This window comes from Bos indicus, chromosome 6 (genome assembly GCF_029378745.1).
Source record: "Bos indicus isolate NIAB-ARS_2022 breed Sahiwal x Tharparkar chromosome 6, NIAB-ARS_B.indTharparkar_mat_pri_1.0, whole genome shotgun sequence".
Classification (NCBI taxonomy): domain Eukaryota; kingdom Metazoa; phylum Chordata; class Mammalia; order Artiodactyla; family Bovidae; genus Bos; species Bos indicus.
Window position 1 is genome coordinate 101,070,567 of NC_091765.1, and position 22,008 is coordinate 101,092,574.

Sequence of the window (22,008 nt, forward strand, 5' to 3'; positions counted from 1 at the left end):
ATAAAACTCCTCACTTCATAGATAAAGGATGCATGTGTGTTTGTGTGTATGTGTGTATGTGTGTGTGTGTGTGAGAGAGAGAGTGTATGTACCAGCCAAGAGATATTGTTGGTGAGTAGCAAATAACAAACTGAAAATCAAATTTCCTTGCTCCTGATCCAATGTTCCTTCAACTTAGCCTTTTGCCTGCTCACAAATCCTCAGCTTTCTTTAGATTTGTTTTCAGTCAGAAGGACTATTTTCAATATGGGCACCTTCAAGCCTAAGAATGCCCTCGGCCTTCGTATTTTTTTGCTGAGGGCTATTTCAGTAACACTGGAGGAAACATCACTAATGAAATGAAAAAATTTACTCTTCTGAGCATTCCTAACCAGCTGAAAATTTTCAATAAACTTAATCTGAATTGGTTTTCCTCTTTCTTAATAGTATTTCTAAAGTGAAAGTATTAAAATCCTTGAAGTATGTGTCCCTCCTATCCTAGAAAAAGCCTATCAATTTATTTTAGTGAAACTTTCTCTGAGTTTCTCAACTCAGTAAAGAGTCAAGCTCCATCATTATCCTTGTTATTAAAACTACACATCTGTTGGGGAAACATGTAAATAGAATTATAATTGTGACAGACTAACATGTAAGCGTGAAGTACTCAGAAAGCACAGATATAATTAGTGCCAGGGAGGGAGTGATGACTGGCTAGAGGAGTCGAGGAGGCTGTGCAAAGCAGGAAGTGACCCTTACCTAGGATGTTGAAGATTGGTGGGAATTTTCCAGGTGCCTGAACTGGAAAGAGGAATTCAGAGCAGAAGAAAGACTTGGAGTTATAGAATAGGTATCTAATTCTTACGGAAATTCATTTTCTGAGTTCTAGAGGCTGGAAGTCCAAGATGGAGATGCTTCCTGTGCTGGTTTCTGGTGAAGCCTGTCTTCTTGGCTTGTAGAAAACTACTTTCTCTCTGTCTTCACATGGCCTTTGCTTTGTGCACTGGAGAGTGAGAAAGCTCAGGTGTCCTCTTCCAAGGATACGAGTCCTCTCAGATTAGCCCCATCATTATGGCATCATTTACCTTGATTAACTCCTTGTGAAAGTGACCATACAGATGGAAGGAAAACTTAATTGAGAAAAGTATATTCATTAACATAGGTTTTCAACATATTCGGTGTTATGGATTGAATTGTCCCCCTCCATAATTCACATTAAAGTCCTAGCCACATGGAGGATTAGGACTTTAATGGGAATGGTGGCAGGTGCAGGAGCGGGCACAATTCAATCCATAACACCTAATACGTTGAGAACCTATGTTAATGAATATACTTTTCTCAATTAAGTTTTTCTTCCATCTGTACAATTTTCATGTCTACTAGAACCTAGTATATCTGATTTAGTACCTTATAGACTTAATTACTTAAACTTAACATTGATGTACCATGTTCTTATTCAGGTTGCACCTTGCTTCCTAAATATTCCACAATCTGGGCAAGTCTGGGAACTTAGAAAGTCTCTAAACTGACCCTTGTATTTTCTTCTTGAGCAAAAGGCAAAAGCCCCTCTAGGTTCTCCTTTCTCTGGTGACAATATCTTTTTGTAAATGAGACTTTCCAGCCTGTAGCCAGAATTCCCCTGGGGTTCTACCTCAAAGTGTAAGTGTTTTATATTTAAAATACATCAAGCTAAAATATTTAGTATTCTATAGTTTTAAAAATGAAATTTTAGTTCATCTTAGCCCAAACTCACTCCAGAAACTCCACTGTTTGCAATTATCATGGAAACAGATTTTATTTAGAACAGATTTAAAAAATAAAGTTGATTTTGTTGTTTCTGAAAAAACCAACAGAATAGTGATGTATGTAGCCAATGTTTGAATATACACCAATGTATCCATAATTTCTGTTACTCATAGGCCACTGCTGTAAGCATTTTATAATTCTGTATTTTTAAAAATATTTGTTTAATACTTTTTCTATTTTTAATCTTTAAAATAAAGTCCTGTTTATACATAGAAAAAAGTTTAAAATTATACTGTACATAAGAATTTATTTAAAAAGAAATCTTTCATCTACCTTATGTACCCCTAGGAGTTCTGGATAGCTATGAAAAATGTTTTAAAATATATTTTAAACTAAGCTTGTGACAATATCTGTATGGCTATTTTTCACTAATAATCATGAAAAATGACTGTGGCCTTATAGATATTATAACAGAGGGGATGAAGCTGATACATAGATAAAAAGTGATTATTATAGTTATCTTAAAAACAAAGCAGTTATATAGATTTTGTTAAATGAATCTAGTGATAAATTCCTAGTGCTTTTGGGGGACAATTTGCTTTACTTCCATCCTGAAGTATATTATTACTTAAATAACTGCCGAGTCTCAAGTTTGGCCATACTATTGAATATCTCTGATATACCTTGGGCACTAGAACTTGACACACCCTGGAAAGCATTGATTTTGAGAAGCCAACCTGGGACTCCTGATAAAACGACTGAAATCCAAACAGGCACTAACCCAATTAATCTAGCCTAGGCTTCCTACAGCAGATATTGATCCAGTTGTGTGGGAAGGTTTTTTTCTGGACCTGATGAAGATGACACTGTATTAGATCACAATGGATTTTCTTACCTTAAAGAACAAAGTGATTTTAAGTGAATTATAACCTGAATCCTGACTTCTAAATGTGCAAGAATTGATTACTGATTTAAGAGTAAACTCTAATTTTATATATCTAATGAAACGTGAGTTAATGAAATCTAGAAATCTCTAAGGTAATTGGTGTTCTCTGTTAAAGTATATGACCCAGAAGCAGCCAAAGTGCTGATTATGTGTGTAAAATAATGCTGGAAACACACATAACTGACTTTCTGTATGTGTGTGTGTGTGTGTGTTAGTCACTCAGTCATGTCTGACTCTTTGCGACCCCATGGACTGTAGCCCACCAGGCTCCTCTCTCCATGGAATTGTCCAGGCAAGATCTTCCTGACCCAGGGATTGAACCCACATCTCTTATGTCTCCTACATTGGCAGGCAGGTTTTTTACCACCTGAGCTACCAGGGAAGCCCAACTGACTTTCAGTGTAGCATCTAAGTCTCTTGGCATCTTAAAAGACACATAAGAAGGATTTGTGTGTCATCAAAAATTTTTAGGAACTCTTACCTCTTTCCTAGAAATCATATCAAGGTAATGTTATTAATAGTGAATGTTTTATTCTGCTATTGGTTGAATAATTTTTTATTGCTTATAGAAGTCACCTAGGCATGGCATTTTATATCAGTGTGGTTAAAAAAATAGGCTTTTGAGTCACTTTATTTGGGTCGAATCTTGATTCATCTACCAAATAACTATGGTATATTAGACTGAATAAGCTGGTTTTAAACTTCAATTCACTAATCTGTACAATGGGAAAAGATTAGTACCTACCTATAACATTGTTAAGAGGTTTATGTGAGATAATTTATGTAAAGAATTTTAGAAAGCAGTAGCATATAGTAAATATAAAATAAATGTTAGCTATTTTTATAACATTAATTTGACAAAAAAGAATTTATTTCTTGAGATGGTCATACTCATCATTCTTTCACTTGGTTTTTTTCAACATATATTTATAGATTTCTAATGTTCCTGCAGTTATTATGCTAGACTCTAGAAACAAAAGATGATATAACTGTTACTATAAAAAGATAGACCTCCCCAAACAAATGAACAAGGATTTAAAATGAAGTTTCTTTCTTTCTCAGGTGAAAGTCCAAAGTGATTTTCAGTAAGTGAGGAGGTCTGCTTCAAATAACTGTTTAGAAACTTAAGCTTCTGGTGATTTTGCAATTTTAACTTTTGGCTTTGAAACTTATCATAGGATCATTTCCTTTCCAGTAATCTAGAAAGAGTATAAAATAGACTACTGCATAGAAGGCTTAGATAGACCATTCGGTGTGCAGGTGCCTCTTATCACTTCTATTCATATTCCAGTAGTTGGGACTGAGTCACATGATCATGCCTAACTGCACAGGAGGCTGGGCATGTACCCGCTTTATCCTGGATCAGAGGAGAACACGGGTATGGAAAAAGAGCTAGCTGACACTGCCACAGATGATCAATTAATACTAAAAAATATCCATAAAGATGGTATTCAGTTCCAGTGGCTGTTATAGTCAATTGCAGTTACCGTACAATGTAATGAGTATTTAAATAAAGAAAGTATAGAGAATACTTAGGAAGCAACAGAAAGGGGGCATCTATAACCACTTCAAGGTTCAGGGAGAGTTTTTCTAAAGAAGATATATTTAACCTCAGAAGTGAAGGAGAACATAACATTATTATAAGCGATTTGGTTGATATATGTGGCAGAATTAAAGGTGTAGGTCATGGCCCTTTGGTAGATCGTTGACGATTTGATAACCATAATAATGGTTAAGTATTTCAGCACCTTAGAAAGGAGACAAGCAGGGATAAGAGATGACTTTGGAGATGTAAACACAGACAAGTCTGTTACAAGTCCAGTAAGCAGTGCTAGAGATTGTTTATTTTATTCTGAGACCGTACATTTCCCCTTGATTTTATGTGCATATTTTTCTTGGTTTATTGGATTTAGAGCCAAACAGTGAAAATAGGGCTTATTCTCTGTGCATCTCACTGTTAAGGAATCAAAATTTTCACCTCTCCAAAAAGGCCTCCTGCAATAGTTTTGAAATTCTGTTTGTATTGTTTATTATTTTGTGTAGTGCAATAATTTGCAGAAAAATTATTGAAAAGCAACTATGCCACAAACACTTGGCCTTCTGTAATCCATTATTCAGAGAAGGCGATGGCACCCCACTCCAGCACTCTTGCGTGGAAAATCCCATGGATGGAGGAGCCTGGTAGGCTGCAGTCCATGGCGTCATGAAGAGTCGGACATGACTGAGCGACTTCACTTTCACTTTTCACTTTTGTGCATTGGAGAAGGAAATGGCAACCCACTCCAGTGTTCTTGCCTGGAGAATCCCAGGGACAAGGGAGCCTGGTGGGCTGCCGTCTATGGGGTTGCACAGAGTCGGACACAACTGAAGCGACTTAGCAGCAGCAGCAGCAGCATCCATTATTCAAATCACTTTTGACTGTAAGAGGAAGAGCAGAGAAAATCTGTTGCTGCTGGAAAGGATACTTGGGGTGAAAGAGCAGCAAAGAATGTCTTGGATGAAGGGAAATTGATGGATGGGCATGGGCAGAGGGATAATTATGAGAGAAAATTTCATCCTCATACTGTCCTCTAGAATTGACTTTGTCCAGTGTAGGCATTTCTCTGAAAAGTGGTTGAGCCCAGTTGTTTTGTATAAAGTTTCTTGGATCAGACTGCCTGTGTTCAGCCTAGATTATATCACTAGCGATGGGCTTGTGGTAAGTTACTTACTGTTTACTTGGGTAAGTTGCTGCTGCTGCTGCTAAGTCGCTTCAGTCGTGTCCGACTCTGTGTGACCCCATAGATGGTAGCCCACCAGGCTCCCCCGTCCCTGGGATTCTCCAGGCAAGAACACTGGAGTGGGTTGCCATTTCCTCCTCCAATGCATGAAAGTGAAAAGTGAAAGTGAAGTTGCTCAGTCGTGTCCGACTCTAGCGACCCCATGGACTGCAGCCTACCAGGCTCCTCCGTCCATGGGATTTTCCTGGCAAGAGTACTGGAGTGGGGTGCCACTGCCTTCTCCGTTGGGTAAGTTACACATCTGTAAACTATGAGTAATAATAATACGTGTCTCATAAGTGGTTGTTAGTATACATGAAATGATGTTTCTAGAATACTTATACAGTACCTGGCCACATATTAATCTCTCAGTCTTTGTGTGTGTGTAATCAATCGCTCAGTCGTGTCCAACTCTGTGACCCCATGGACTGTAGGCCACCAAACTCCTCTGTCCATGGAGTTTTCTAGGCAAGAATACTGGAGCGGGTTGCCATTTCCTTCTCCAGAGGATCCTCCTGACCCAGGATCAGACCCATGTCTCCTACGTTTCCTGCATTGGCAGATGGATTCTTACCACTGTGCTACCAACTGCTGTTGTTCCTGCCACCACTGGCACAGTCAACATTATCATCGCCGTCATTTTCATCGTCTTTTACCATCAGAATACTCTGATGCAGCAGTTTAGAAATCAATATCTGTAATAAGCACCTTATTTATTGTATAACAAAACGGAAATGGTAGATGATCAGCCCTTGTAAGTAATGCTAACATAGGAGCAGAAAATAACTTGTTTTCCCTTGTGATCTATGCTGCCAATACACTGAATTTAAACGGATTCTCAAAAAAAAAAAAAGCTAATGCTAAATTCTGTAGTATGTCTTTTCTGTTTGTTTAAATTACTTTTGGGACCACTTCAGAGCTTACCAAATGATTTTGATGACAGCTGAGGAGGCTTTAAGGATTCTCTTTGCAAAACTGGACCAACCCAGAGGGAGGCAGCCCTAACTTTCTCGTCTCACTCACAGCACTTATTCCTGAATAACAATTTGGAGAGAGAACTACTGGAGTTGAATCCCTTGAGTTCTGCTTCTAACATTTACTTATCGACTGAAGGCTTTTGTGTTTGTGATGGAATTCAATAAGTGGAACCATCAGCATAAACTTAGGGTTATTTCCACCACCCCAACTAGTGGAGAAAAGAATTTAGGGAAAAACTGAATGGTTGGAAATGTAATTTGAATGCTTATATTTTTAGTGTTGAGAGTAATGTATTTTAAAGGGTTACTTTTTCTCCCCCCAGTATATAAAGTATTTCATAGCTATTTTCTATTTATTTTCTTTTAGATTTCTATTGAGCACTCAATCTTTCTGTCCCTTCTTCTTTAGATTTATTCTGCATAAATTCAGATGGTCTCTATTTTCCAGTGTTATTTCCATATGTTTATTTATTCAGTGACTATCAATTGTAAATTATGATTTATGAAATATTTTGTATCAATTTTTGTGTAAAAAGGAAGCAATCCTGGTTGCTTGAATTATTATTCTTGCCTTCTGAATTTTGGTTTCCTTTAGCATAATATTCTCGAGGTTAATCCATGTTGTATCTGTATTAGCACTTCATTTACTTATATGGCCTAATAATAGTCCATTGTAATGATATACCACATTTTATATATATATATATATATATATATATCCATTCTTCAGTTGACAAACATTTGGATTGTTTCCCACTCTGGGCATTTATGAATAACACTGCTGTGAGCATGTATAAGGTTTTGTGTAGCCATACATTTTCATTTCTCTTGCTTATATACATAATAGTGGGTTTGATGGGATATATAGTAACTCTGTGTTTAACCTTTTGAGGAAATACTATCATTTTTTAATTATTAAATTCCAACCTAATTTAAAACTCAGGCCTCATGCTTGATTTAAATCTCATTTATATCCCTCTAAGAATCAGCCTGCCAATGCAGGAGAGGTGGGTTTGATCCCTGGGTTAGGAAGATCCCCTGGAGAAAGAAATGCCAACCCACTCCAGTATTCTTGCCTAGGAAATCCCATGGACAGAGGAGCCCATGAGGTCACAAAAGAGTCAGACATCACTTAGCAACTACACAGTAACAACAACATGCCCTACCGCAATGCTTGCCAGCCTGGATGGCTTACCTCACATAGACAGGAAGCACAGGTACACTTTCTCTCCCCTCTCTCCAGCACTGGGTGTGTGTGTGTGTGTGTCTGTGTCTACACATGTATGAGGACCATGAATTGGGTACCTTTTTCTTCTCTTTGACATTTCTGGACTGGCAGGGAGGAAGAATAAAAAAGGACAAATGCATCTCTTCCTAATAGCCTATGGCTGTAAGGAGACTACAGGTCCATCTTGGTTATTCTTGTTTCTCTGGCTAACTTGTGGCTGTTTATGACCATCTCGACTACCCAGGATGTTGTACCTGGGGCTGCATCTTGTTCTCTTTTTTTCACCCTTTAGCTCTCACAGGCAGTACACCCACAGCTTCTTGCTCCTAAGAGCTCATTCCCAGGCTACCCACATTCCCTGCTTAAACTTGAGCTTCTGAAATCCAGGTATGATCATCATGACCAATAAGTTCAGGGTTTTCTATAAGATGTTATGGAAAAACACAAACCACCTTTTTGGCCCACCAATATATTTTAACTGTGCTAAATTATTTCTTTCAAACTCTTTGTTCCTGTTTGTGTCATAGTCATAGAAGAGCTTGATGGAATCAATTAAATGCATCAGCAAAACCCTCAGCACAGCTTTGTGAACCTGTTCAGTTCAGTCACTCAGTCATGTCTGACTCTTTGCAACCCCAAGGACTGCAGCACTCCAGGCCTCCCTGTCCATCACCAACTCCTGGAGCTTGCTCAAATTCATGTCCATTGAGTCAGTGATGCTATCCAACCATCTCATCCTCTGTCGTCCCCTTCTCCTTCCACCTTCAAACTTTTCCAGCATCAGTTCAGTTCAGTTCAGTCACTCAGTCATGTCCAACTCTGCAATCCCATGAATTGCAGCACACCAGGCCTCCCTGTCCATCACCAACTCCCAGAGTTCACTCAGACTCACGTCCATCGAGTCAGTGATGCCATCCAGCCATCTCATCCTCTGTCGTCCCCTTCTCCTCCTGCCCCCAATCCCTCCCAGCATCAGAGTCTTTTCCAATGAGTCAACTCTTCGCATGAGGTGGTCAAAGTACTGGAGTTTCAGCTTTAGCATCATTCCTTCCAAAGAAATCCCAGGGCTGATTTCCTTCAGAATGGACTGGTTGGATCTCCTTGAGGTCCAAGGGACTCTCAAGAGTCTTCTCCAACACCACAGTTCAAAAGCATCAACTGTTCAGTGCTCAGCCTTCTTCACACTCCAACTCTCACATCCATACATGACCACAGGAAAAACCATAGCCTTGACTAGACGGACCTTTGTTGGCAAAGTAATGTCTCTGCTTTTGAATATGCTGTCTAGGTTGGTCATAACTTTCCTTCCAAGGAGTAAGCATCTTTTAATTTCATGGCTGCAGTCACCATCTGCCGTGATTTTGGAGCCCAAAAAAATAAAGTCTGACACTGTTTCCACTGTTTCCCCATCTATTTCCCATGAAGTGATGGGACCGGATGCCATGATCTTAGTTTTCTGAATGTTGAGCTTTCAGCCAACTTTTTCACTCTCTTCTTTCACTTTCATCAAGAGGCTTTTTAGTTCCTCTTCACTTTCTGCCATAAGGGTGGTGTCATCTGCATATCTGAGGTGATTGATATTTCTCCCAGCAATCTTGATTCCAGCTTGTGTTTCTTCCAGTCCAGCATTTCTCATGATGTACTCTACATATAAGTTAAATAAGCAGGGTGACAATATACAACCTTGATGTACTCCTTTTCCTATTTGGAACCAGTCTGTTGTTCCATGTCCAGTTCTAACTGTTGCTTCCTGACCTGCATACAGATTTCTCAAGAGGCAGGTTAGGTGGTCTGGTATTCCCATATCTTTCAGAATTTTTCACAGTTTATTGTGATCCACAGAGTCAAAGGCTTTGGCATAGTCAATAAAGCAGAAATAGATGTTTTTCTGGAACTCTCTTGCTTTTTCCATGATCCAGCGGATGTTGGCAATTTGATCTCTGGTTCCTCTGCCTTTTCTAAAACCAGCTTGAACATCAGGAAGTTCATGGTTCATGTATTGCTGAAGCCTGGCTTGGAGAATTTTGAGCATTATTTTACTAGCATGTGAGATGAGTGTAATTGTGCAGTAGTTTGAGCATTCTTTGGCATTGCCTTTCTTTGGGATTGGAATGAAAAATGACCTTTTCCAGTCCTGTGGCCACTGCTGAGTTTTCCAAATTTGCTGGCATATTGAGTGCAGCACTTTCACAGCATCATCTTTCAGGATTTGAAATAGCTCAACTGGAATTCCATCACCTCCACTAGCTTTGTTCGTAGTGATGCTTTCTAAGGCCCACTTGACTTCACATTCCAGGATGTCTGGCTCTAGGTGAGTGATCACACCATCGTGATTATCTGGGTTGTGAAGATCTTTTTTGTATAGTTCTGTGTATTCTTGCCACCTCTTCTTAATATCTTTGCTTCTGTTAGGTCCATATCATTTCTGTCCTTTTTTAAGCCCATCTTTACATGAAATGTTCCCTTGGTATCTCTAATTTTCTTGAAGAGATCTCTAGTCTTTCCCATTCTGTTGTTTTCCTCTATTTCTTTGCATTGATCGCTGAGGAAGGCTTTCTTATCTCTTCTTGCTATTCTTTGGAACTCTGCATTCAGATGCTTATGTCTTTACTTTTCTTCTTTCCAGCATCAGGGTCTTTTCAAATGAGTCAGTTCTTCGCATCAGGTGGCCAAAATGTTGGAATTTGAGCTTCAGCATCAGTCCTTCCAATGGACCTGTATTCCTACTTAAATTTATTTTTTAAGTATGGGGTCACACATGCGTAAATAATGTTTCATCCCTCATTGAAATTAAGAAAAAAAAAGATAGTTCAGATAAGTAGATGCACATCTTCTATTTGGCCTACCTTGTGATCAGTTTTGAGAAATTGTCAAGTGGATGACTAGAATAAAAAACTGAATCTGTAGATGTGAGCTCACTGACCTAGATATGGGTTGAGTATGCAATACTCCTGACCTTACTTGCCATGGACACTGATTATTTGAATAAAACAACATAAATTGCCAACATCCACTGGATCATCGAAAAAGCAAGGGAATTCCAGAAAACATCTATTTCTGCTTTATTGACTATACCAAAGCCTTTGACTGTGTGCATAACAACCAACTGTGGAAAATTCTGAAGGAGATGGGACTACCAGACCACCTGACCTGCCTCTTGAGAAACCTGTATGCAGGTCAGGAAGCAACAGTTAGAACTGGACAGGGAACAACAGACTGGTTCCAAATAGGAAAAGGAGTACGTCAAGGCTGTATATTGTCACCCTGCTTATTTAACTTATATGTGAGTACATCATGAGAAACGCTGGACTGGAAGAAACACAAGCTGGAATCAAGATTGCTGGTAGAAATATCCATAACCTCAGATATGCAGATGATACACCCTTATGGCAGAAAGTGAAGAAGAACTAAAGAGCCTCTTGATGAAAGTGAAAGAGGAGAGTGAAAAGGTTGATTTAAAGCTCAACATTCAAAAATCTAAGATCATGGCATCCGGTCCCATCACATCATGGCAAATAGATGGGGAAACAGTGGAAACAGTGGCTGACTTTATTTTCTGGGGCTCCAAGATCGCTGCAGTTGGTGATTGCAGCCGTGCCATTAAAAGACGCTTAGTCCTTGGAAGGAAAGTTATGACCAATATAGACAGCATATTAAAAAGCAGAGAGATTACTTTGGTGACAAAGGCCCATCTAGTGAAGGCTATGGTTTTTCCTGTGGTCATGTATGGATGTGAAAGTTGGACTATAAAGAAAGCTGAGTGTAGAATTGATGCTTTTGAACTGTGGTGTTGGAGAAGACTCTTGTGAGTCCCTTGGACCTCAAGGAGATCCAACCAGTCCATTCTAAAGGAGATCAGTCCTGGGTGTTCATTGAAAGGACTGATGTTGAAGCTGAAACTCCAATACTTTGGCCACCTGATGTGAAGAACTGACTCATTTGAAAAGACCCTAATGCTGGCAAAGATTGAAGGCAAGAGGAGAAGGGGACGACAGAGGATAAGATGGTTGGATGGCATCACTGACTCAATGGACATGGGTTTGGGTGGACTCCGAGAGTTGGTGATGGACAGGGAGGCCTGGCATGCTGCGGTTCATGCGGTTGCAAAGAGCTGGACATGACAGAGCGACTGAACTGAACTGAACATAACCCTAACTTGACTGTGTTATTTAGCATTCAGAAGGCATTCTGGCCTTCTCCAGGAAGGCCAGAAACATCAGCTGTAAGACTCTAATACATTTTCAGACAGTTTTGCAGTGCCAAAATTCCTGTTTCTATTTTTGAACCGTTTTTCCTAGTTTTAATTTTTTTAGTGACTAGACTTAAGACTTACATTTTCCTCTAGATTTTAATGAGAAAGTTGACATCCTATAAATTTCTGTGTTTTACAAAGCACATAGTGCTTGCTGCAGGAGCCAAAGGTTCCTCCTGTGTTATGGACTTAAGCCTCTATTAATGGAGCATATCATCCTGACTTAGTTTTCTCAGGACTTCCTCTGTTAAATGAGGAGACGGAGCTGATGGCTTCAGAGCTGCTCTTTGATTCCAGATTTCTAGAAGTTTTCTTAGCCCCACAAATGCAGCTGCTTTCTAGAAATTATACTTTCATAATTCTTCCACTGAACTAATCCTTTTATTTTTTCCCCAAATCTTTACATTTGCCTACTAAATATTCATGGAATATCCACAGATATTTTGGAATTGGGGCACTTTACCTTTTAGCATACTGGGGGAAAATGAGCAGTCCATTTTCCAATCAGGCAAAGATTTCACGAATGTTCCAAGTGTTCTTAGTTTGCATCTTGAATACTTAAACAAAAATCTTCACTGAAGGCAGTTTTAGTCATTATCACAGGTATAACATAATTCCACTTCTAAAATGCTCACTGTTTTCAAAATTTCCTCTTTGAGATATCTTCATTTCATATGCAATTGTGATAAAAATACAATGTTTATTTAAAACATTTTTCTCTTTTTAACTCTTTTTTTTTTCTGTTTGCAATTTCTTTTTTTTTAATGTATTTGGATTTTTTTTATTTTTATTTTTTTTATTTTATTTTTAAACTTTACATAATTGTATTAGTTTTGCCAAATATCAAAATGAATCCGCCACAGGTATACATGTGTTCCCCATCCTGAACCCTCCTCCCTCCTCCCTCCCCATACCATCCCTCTGGGTCATCCCAGTGCACTAGCCCCAAGCATCCAGTATCGTGCATCGAACCTGGACTGGCAACTCGTTTCTTACATGATATTTTACATGTTTCAATGTCATTCTCCCAAATGATTGCGATCCCATAGACGGCAGCCCACCAGGCTCCCCCGTCTCTGGGATTCTCTAGGGAAGAACACTGGAGTGGGTTGCCATTTCCTTTTCCAATGCACAAAAGTGAAAAGTGAAAGTGAAGTCACTTAGTTGTGTCTGACTCTTAGCGATCCCATGGACTGCAGCCCACCAGGCTCCTCCGTCCATAGGATTTTCCAGGCAAGAGTACTGGAGTGGGGTGCTGTTGCCTTCTCCAAAAAATGATTGAGGATGCTTTAAAGATATAAACAAGTATTTTGCTCCCTCTGAAGCCTTTTCTTTCAAAAATTATGAAATACGAAACTCATGAAATAGAAAACTTGGCTGGGTTTTCAAACATGCATAAATCATTCATCAGATTGTTGTTTACTGTTTGAAATTCTATCAATGAATTCCTTTTTCAAAGCAGAGACTGTGACATTCTTTGTGTCCTTGTCCAAAACACTTAACAGAGGGGAGGTCAATTAAATATCAGGTATTCATTTATAAATCTTGTAACACATCATAATATTACTGGGTAAGGAAACTCAAATACATATCTGTCAAAATACATAATATGAACTGAAAGTTGCAACATTGTAATTAAGACATTATGAATCACATAATTTGATTTGATCATAGAAATAATTATTGGCAGAAGCAATATTTGTTGCCTTTCCAGGTTTACACATCTCTGATCAGTTATTTTAATAGAAATTACATTTTTATTTCTGACTTGTTCTCCCCTCTTAGGATTGGGAAATAGGAATATGCTATCTCAACTAGTTCAGTAATAAAGAATCTGCCTGCCAATGCAGGAGACATGGTGGGTTCCATCCTTGGTTCAGGATGGAAATGACAACCCACTTCAGTATTCTTGCCTGGAGAATCCCACGGATAGAAGAGCCTGATGGGTTCAATACAGGAAACCACAAAGAGTAAAATATGACTGAGCACAATGCTATCCTTGAGGGCTTGTATATGGTAGCATTCCATATAATTGATACTTTTCTAACTTTTGTTTTGATGTCTCTCTGAAAATCTCAGATTTTCTTTTATGAATTATGTTAGTGATTTTACTAAATGCTCAGGAACTAATATAGTAATTAGCTTTTTTATTTTAAAGTGGAACAAAGTCAAGCCCCAATTCCTCAATTTCAAATATCTTATTAAAGAGGCATTTATGCCAGTCCAGGTTCAATGCACAATACTGGATGCTTGGGGCTAGTGCACTGGGACGACCCAGAGGGATGGTATGGGGAGGGAGGAGGGAGGAGGGTTCAGGATGGGGAGCACATGTATACCTGTGATGGATTCATTTTGATATTTGGCAAAACTAATACAATTATGTAAAGTTTAAAAAAATAAATAAAACTCAAAAAAATAATTTCAGGTAATAAAAATTGAAGATATTTTTAACATAATCTGACTTTACTGTAGCTTTCCAGGGAAATGAAAGGAGGCAATTTTCTTTTTTTTTTTTTTTGGTGAATGGTTATGTGCTGTGTCCTTTGTTCATTATCCTATTTATATTATTATCTCATTAATTCTGATAGTACTATTATACTCTATGCAGTTTTTTCTGTGTAAGACTGAGCTTCATAAGGGTTAAAATAATCTATGTTCCAAAGATAACAAGTGGCAGAACTGGGCAGAACAATGAAATAAATAATAAAAGGAGGTCAGAAAGGAAAAAAAAAATGTTCTTAGGAGGCGAGCGGGATCTAAACTAGAGTTGAGATGTTTTTGAGTAGGTTTATTTATCAAATAAGGGAGAAAAAAAAAGAAATGGATAAATAGGAATGTAGCTTGCATGGAATCCTGATGAAGAACCCATCATTTTAAATAATGGCAATTTATAGGCATCCTTGAGTTCTAGGAATTAGGTTAATAACTTAATTTCTGCTGAGAGGTCCTAGGATAGGAGATGTTAGCTTCTGTAGATGATACGTGGCAGCTTGGGATGTGTCCTCAGAGTGTGCAGCCAAGATGGGATAAAGACCCTGCTAAATCCCACCTGCCCCATCCAGGACTCAGTTTTTACAGTCATTCATGAAAGGAACCTCTGTTAGCTGTGTAGGCATTTCCAGGTGGTCCCTACTTCTAGTTATTTCATATTATCCTGCTCAGATCCATTAGCACCACCTGACATAAACCTGAGTTTTATTTCTGGCTGTCTTTACAAACTCATACAATGAAGAGAATTCACGGACAACAAACAGATGTGATGTATTCTGTTTCTGACGCAAGACAAAAGTGATACCAAGCAGTGGCTGATGACTGTTTTACTATCTGTAAAATGGAAATGGCTAATCAGGAAATGTACCAGGGACTGTCTTCTTAGGCATGTGACAGGGAACTGGGGAGAACATGTACTAGCCTGTCAAAACCATTGCCCACTGAGGGCATTTTCACTGGTCATCGTGTTAGTGGTGGTTCCCACTAATGGGTTAAAAAAGAATAATCTGGAGCATTTGCAGACATTAATCCTCATCTTCCTTCCACTCCCCATCCCCCCTTCCCATGAGAATCCCTGAAATCAAACACTGAAAAAACAGAATGGAGAACGAGAAAACAGCAAGACAGAGATGCAGAGACAAAAAAAAGAAACTCAGAGAAATTCAGGGTATCATAAACTGTTTCTCCAATGAGGAATGAGGATCAAGTCTTTTATATATTGGGCCAAGAACAAACTAGATGCAAAGGATAAAGAGATAATTGGCTCTTTTTCCTTCTAGATATTCCCCACACTAGAGCATTTAGTACTTAATTCATGTCACCAGTGATAATTAATTAAAAAAAAAACATCATCTAGTAGATCACATTAATGTTGATAATTTATAATGACAATTGGTTTATAATAAGGGAGACAACCTTGGAACATATAATAGTAACATAGTAAAGAGCCATGAAGAGAATGAACTGATACATAGATAATAATGATGCTGCAATGTGTTGGGAGGACTCTGAGGAGCTCTGGTTCTTTATGTCTCAGAGTGTGCAGAGAGGAGCATATCCTAGGAGTCATTAACTTACTGAACTCATTGGACAAGATGTGGGTCTCACACTATCATTGTTTTATTGTTTGGTGGCATGTCTCAGGCTTCTGTTGCATGGTTTTGTTGCTTGGCTTTGTGGTTAAGCAAACCTGCTTTCTTGAGTGATCCTTAACTTACAGTGGTCTCCCATACTTTTTTTTCTTTATAATGACTACAATCTCTTGAGGGATTAACTATTTAACCACCTACTTCATCTCTTTACTCTGTCCCTATCAGTATCATAAACTTGAGTTCAACACGAATATCTAACTCTTCAAAGTATATGGTTATAAAAAATCATTCTGGAAAAGTATACATTTTTCAAGTGATGACACTCTTACCTGAGATTGTTTTAAATTCATAATGGGGATTAAATCTCTGTGTTGTTTTTTTTTTTTTTTTGTCTAAGTTTGCAAAAACATTAGCCCTATATTTTATTGTCCATGCAAGTTTCTAACTAATGCTTGAGAGGAAGTTATAAAGGCAGTGATTGCCGAAGTCTTTGTATCCTGAATACTTAGTCTTTCTTTCTGACCCAGAAAGTTTCTTTTAATAGTGAGCTGATTTAAAATGGAAAAACATGAGAAGTTGTCTCTTCTCTAAAGGCCATCAGGTGATATTCTTAGAGGTAAATCACCTGCAAAATAAAGCTTGCAGGTGAAGACAACTTTGTAAACGAAATTGCACTGGGCATATGATGGATAGAGGTTCTGTAAACTCCACCACCTCCTTTTAGCTTCTGTGGGCATTTGCGTGGGGGTGAATTACATTTGATAACAAATGGGATTGGGGTCTAGCAAGGATCAGAGGACCTGAATTTAATCTTAACTCTGCTTACTAAAAACCTAAACAATTAATCTGGAGACTCATTTGCTCATCTTAAAAGGAAACAAAACAAAAAACAGAAGATTGCACTAGAAGATTTCTAATATATTTTTAGCTTGAAATTTTAATAACTGTTGAAATGCATCTTTTATTAATGTTCCAAAATTCTTTTACCCAATACAAAGAAAAAAAAGCCAGAGGACAGAACATTATAGCACTAGTAAACTTGACTAGGAAAAATACATTTTTATTTTTTATGTTTAATATTGGAGCAAGCTCTTTTCATCATATAATTATGATAATAACCAGTTTGGAGGCATGTCTGAAAACTTACCAGATAATGAATCTGGTTCTTATTAACAACTTCTACACCTCAGGCTAATCCATTAGCAACAGATGTATACACTTTTCATTTTCTTTGGTTCTCAATATCAAGCTGTTCTCATTTCTGATCCTCTTTTGAGCCTTATAATTCCTCTTTGAATGTAGCTAGAGCCATATCTTTGCATTGAGTTGGTTAGAGTGGAGACCTGCTGTGCTTCAGAGAAGTCAGCTTGACAGATCTTCTTTATTAAATAAATCACAAAGAAACTTTATCTTTTACAACAAAAGTAAAGGATATTGTGTGAATTTTGAGAGAAATTTTACATTTTGTGGTTTTGGTGCCTTTTTTAGTTTGAGATATCTTACCATCAAAATACTTTTATAGAAATACATAGTACATACTAATCCTGTATGCTACCAAATGCTTTTAAAGTAGATTCAAGAGTTTAAAATAGAATGTAGATTTTAATTTTTCAGATGTTTTCCTTTTAATTATAAGTCTAGAAGTTAAATTGAATATTTTTCAAAGCCATTTTGTAAATTTCCATACCATGCCATATTTGTGTACCAGTTACTATATTTTTTGCATGTTCAGTTTGATTATCTCCTTTTCAAGAAGGAAGAAGTCCCTCTGAAAGCAATGCTTAATACGTGAGTGTTAGAGAATGAATTGTTAGCCCAGAGATGCTAATATTTAGAGCATGACTATTTAATGTAGATGAGATTTTAATTCATTTGGAGTGGGAAAGCTTCCTTCTTTCCTCCCTTTCTTTCTTGTTCTTTTCTTCTTTCTCTTGCTTCCTCCTTGTCGTCTGTCTTTAATTAAAATAAACCCTCATTGAGTACCTGCCATCTGACATATTTGCCCTCCCAAATAATATATATTATAGTAGATCAAGTTTTACTCCCTACAATCTTTATCAAAATTATCAGTGCACATAAAAGTAGACCTAAGGGTATATGTAAAATTTAACATTAACACTCTCACTTTTTTCAGTACATTTGCCACAGTTCTTAAAATATGTGTAGGAAAAAGTTAAAGAGTAGTGAAATATAAATAAGAATCCTTGGTCTTGGTTTTCACATGTGTAAAATGAAAGGGTTAACTAAAGTAGGTTTACTGTCCTTCCCTTGTAGCACCGCTAACCTGTAGTATTTGCAGTTGTAACTGATTTGATAGCACTTTTGGGGGCCTGGCATTCACGCCTCTACCAATGATCACCTGCTTTCCATTTTATCAAAAACTCGCACGTTTCCATGACATTCAGTCTGGGATTAGGGAGTGAGTCTGGAAAACCAGTATGGCAAGTGTAGTATCAGAGGGCTCAACTTGAGTGTTGCTATGCTCCTGTGTCAATAAGCTAGGAGCTGTGTCACAAGTCATTAATTAAACTATTAAAGCTTGAGAAAATTTCACTTTTTCAAATATTTCAGTGCATTCAACATAGTCTCTGTACTACTGGCATTCTGACACTCTTCATGAAAAGAGAAAAGGATGGAATTGCAGATAAGGCCCTGAGAATTGACCTGAGTATAACTTTGTCAAAGGATTGGTGTGAGCACTAAATGGTTGTTGTGAGCTGCTACCTATAAGGTACTTAGCACGGTATATGGCATGTAGGAAATACTTAGTATATGTTAGTTAATAGTATTTCTAGACCACGAACAACCAACATCCACAAAGACAACAAGCATACATTATTATTAGCTTTACTACCAATTACTTACATTATAGCAGAAGCAAAAATAAGTTTGAAAACCTCTGGCCTAACCTACAGTCTAATGTACAATGATCTTAGGCTTGGTTTGTCAGAAGTGGGTCCTCTTCTTTTCTATCTTCAAGGCAGACTTGTCCACTCCATCCCAGCACTCCTTTCTCACTAGGCTGGTAAATGCATTGAAATCTTTCTTAATATAACATTCCAGGCAGCCACAAAAAGTCATTCAGGGTTTTCAGGAGAGATGAAATCTACCTACCAGCCTTGCTTTAGATTGAATAGCTATTGAATTGGCCCTCTAATCCATATGTAAAGAAAGGAATCTTATTTTCTGTCTCAGGGTACTTACTAAAATAACTTCCATCTCTTCTGAATACAAGCATTAGAATGTCAAGAACTCATTATAACTCATCATCATCATCAATACTCACGGTCAGTCTTGTCCAGCTCTTTGGACAAGAGCTACTCTTATGGACTGTAGCCTGCCACACTTCTCTGTCCATGGAATTTTCCAGGCAAGAATACTGGAGTGAGTTGCCACTTCCTCCTCCAGGGGGAATCTTCCTGACCCAGGGATTGAACCCACATCTCCTGTGTCTCCTGCATTGAAAGCAGATTCTTTATTACTTGGGCCATTGGGGAAGCCAGTAGTGGCTTATTCTCTCTAAAACATATGTCAAGCAAGTATTTCGTAACCCCACAAAAGTCACCTATCATTTTCCAATCCATTCACCAATGTCAGTACATTAACAAAACAAAATGAAAACATTACTTAAAATTTACTTAACTGTATACAGGTACAAAAAAGAGACTAAATGGAACACAAAATCCATTCTTTGATTCATTCATATGAAAGGTAATCATATAGTCAATGTGGAAACGTGAGTTTAGGGACTTCCCCGATGGTCCAGTGGTTAAGACTTCACCTTGTAATGCAGGGGGTACAGGTTTGATCCCTGGTTGGGGAGCTAAGATCCCACATATCTCACAGCCAAAAAAAAAAAAAAGCCAAAGCAGAGGTAGTAAAAAATTCAATAAAGACTTTAAAAATGGTCCACATCAAATAAAAATCTTTAAAAGAAGAAAAAAGAAGAGACTCAGCTGACAAACACTGCAATCCTATATACTTTCCTTTTTTTAAAAAACAACAACCTCTTTATGATTTTGCTCTCTTCCATTGACCCTAATCTGCCTAATATGTCCATGCTCACTACAACCAACTCCACCTCCTTTTTCACTCAGACCTGGACACTATTTGTCCAAGGGACATTAATGAACCTGAAAGAAAGGGGGCATTGCAGAACCTGAAAACTTTCCCCTACTCCAATAAATGGTACAAACTGAACTATTAAGCCAAACACAACAAGGGAGTAACCCCTTTCTCAGGTTGATGGAGCACATCAGGAAATGGGAAGCTCCTTTCCTTTCAGACATCCAACATATGAAGATTTCACTAGAAATAAGTCTCTCTCTGGCAAGCATAGACACATTGTCTATTTTGCCTAGTTCATTTTGTACCTAGAAAGTGATAGCATAGAGCACCTAACAGTAAACAAATTAGATGGTATTTATAGTTACCTAGTAGGTGTAGGCAAAGTCTCAAAGTTCCTTTTGAAGAACTAAACCATACTTAGGTTGAGATTCATGGTTTAATTTTCTCACTGAATTTCAGTGTTTAGCATTTGCTCATAAATGCAAATAACCCTGCTGAATTAGAAAATTGGTACCTTCTTTTCCTGTGTGGTTTATGTAAAAAGACTTTGGGGAACATAATGAAAAGCTGCTGCTAAATAAATGGTTAGGTAGAGAAATACAAATAAGGGCTATGAAAGAAGTGTAAAACAAAAGGGGAAAATGAAAACAAGCCTCACAAAATGGTTTCAGAGATTGAAATAATTGAAAAAGAAACATTAGAAAGACAAATGTAGCTAGTGAATTATATGACTTTTATACAGTGTATTCATTTCCCAAAAGGGCCAATAATGTTAAGTGTAGGCATCACAGTGTGTTTGATCATACTAGAATAATTAATACGATGTTAAGGTTGACTTTAGTAATGTATGCATGCATGCTCAGTTGCTTCAGTCGTGCCCAACTCATTGTGACCTATGGACTGTAGCCCGCCAGGCTCCTCTGTCCCTGGGATTCTCCAGGCAAGAATACTGGGGAGGTATTCTCTGTACTACTGGCATTCTGACACTGATTTTTAACTAAAAAGACAGTGCCAGCAGTTTCCTGATGGAAGTAGTTATATATAGGCTAGGCACTGGCATTCAGAAAGGAGTTGGAGACTGGGACACAGTTTCTTAATGGTAAATCAGAGCAAGGCATCTTTCTTCTATTTGTCAGATCATCATTACTAAGTCAGGCTTCCCAGGTGGCTCAGTGGTAAAGAACCCACCTGCCGATGCAGGAGACATAGGTTTGATCCCTGGGTCAGGAAGCTCCCCTGGCGGAGGGCATGACAACTGTCTTTTTAGTTAAAAATCAATATTATTTTGGAGGATTCTGGGAAGATAGTGGAATAGGACGCATCAGAAATTTGTCTCCCCACCTAGATTGTGCTGGCAGAATCTGTCTGATGTAACTGTTTTGAAACTCTGAAGCTTGTAATTCCAGGGGAAGGCATGGCCAGTATAAATGATCATGAATATAATTTTGATCAGTTTTAGCTCCTAGCAGAGTAGCAGCTACCCATCACCCACCTACAGCCACATGGCAGGAAGTTGTGCATATGTTGCAGAAGCAACTTGTATAGAATTTATGGAAGCCAGGATGGGCAAAAAAAGGACCCTGTTCTCCAAATCTGGGGCATCTGTTCTCTGATCACTGATTGCTTCTTCTGATCACAGAAGTTCAAAGAAGCAGGCATCCATTGTTGTTTCATCTCCCACCATTGCTGCAAATCTCTCAGCCGAAGTGACTTCCAGGGTATTCAAAGGGCCTGTATCCTTTTGTTCCCACCCCTTCCCCCTTACTTTCTCTTTTTCCTTTTTGGAAGCCAGACATTAAAAGCTAGAATATTGAAAAGCAACTGCATTTAGGAAGAAAATTAGAAAGTGATGACACATGCCAAGGGAACATCACAGGCTCCGAAAAGATATGAGAAGACCTTCAGTTTACAACTCAGGGTGATTCTTGGCACAGAAACAGCCTGCAACAATAAAACAAACAGACAATAAACAAA

At 38.1% G+C, this 22,008-nt stretch overlaps 1 protein-coding gene across 3 annotated transcripts in view; it reads left to right on the forward strand.

Annotated features, from left to right (window-relative positions):
- Positions 1-22,008, forward strand: part of ARHGAP24 (Rho GTPase activating protein 24) — an 878,267-nt gene that overhangs the window by 428,027 nt on the left and 428,232 nt on the right. The window contains exon 1 of one of the 3 annotated variants that reach the window (XM_070791723.1): positions 7,603-7,621. The exons of the other annotated variants lie outside the window; for them this stretch is intronic. The gene's annotated coding sequence lies outside the window, so the exon portion shown is untranslated. Of the gene's footprint in view, positions 1-7,602; positions 7,622-22,008 lie in introns of those variants that run through there. 3 annotated transcript variants of the gene reach the window in all.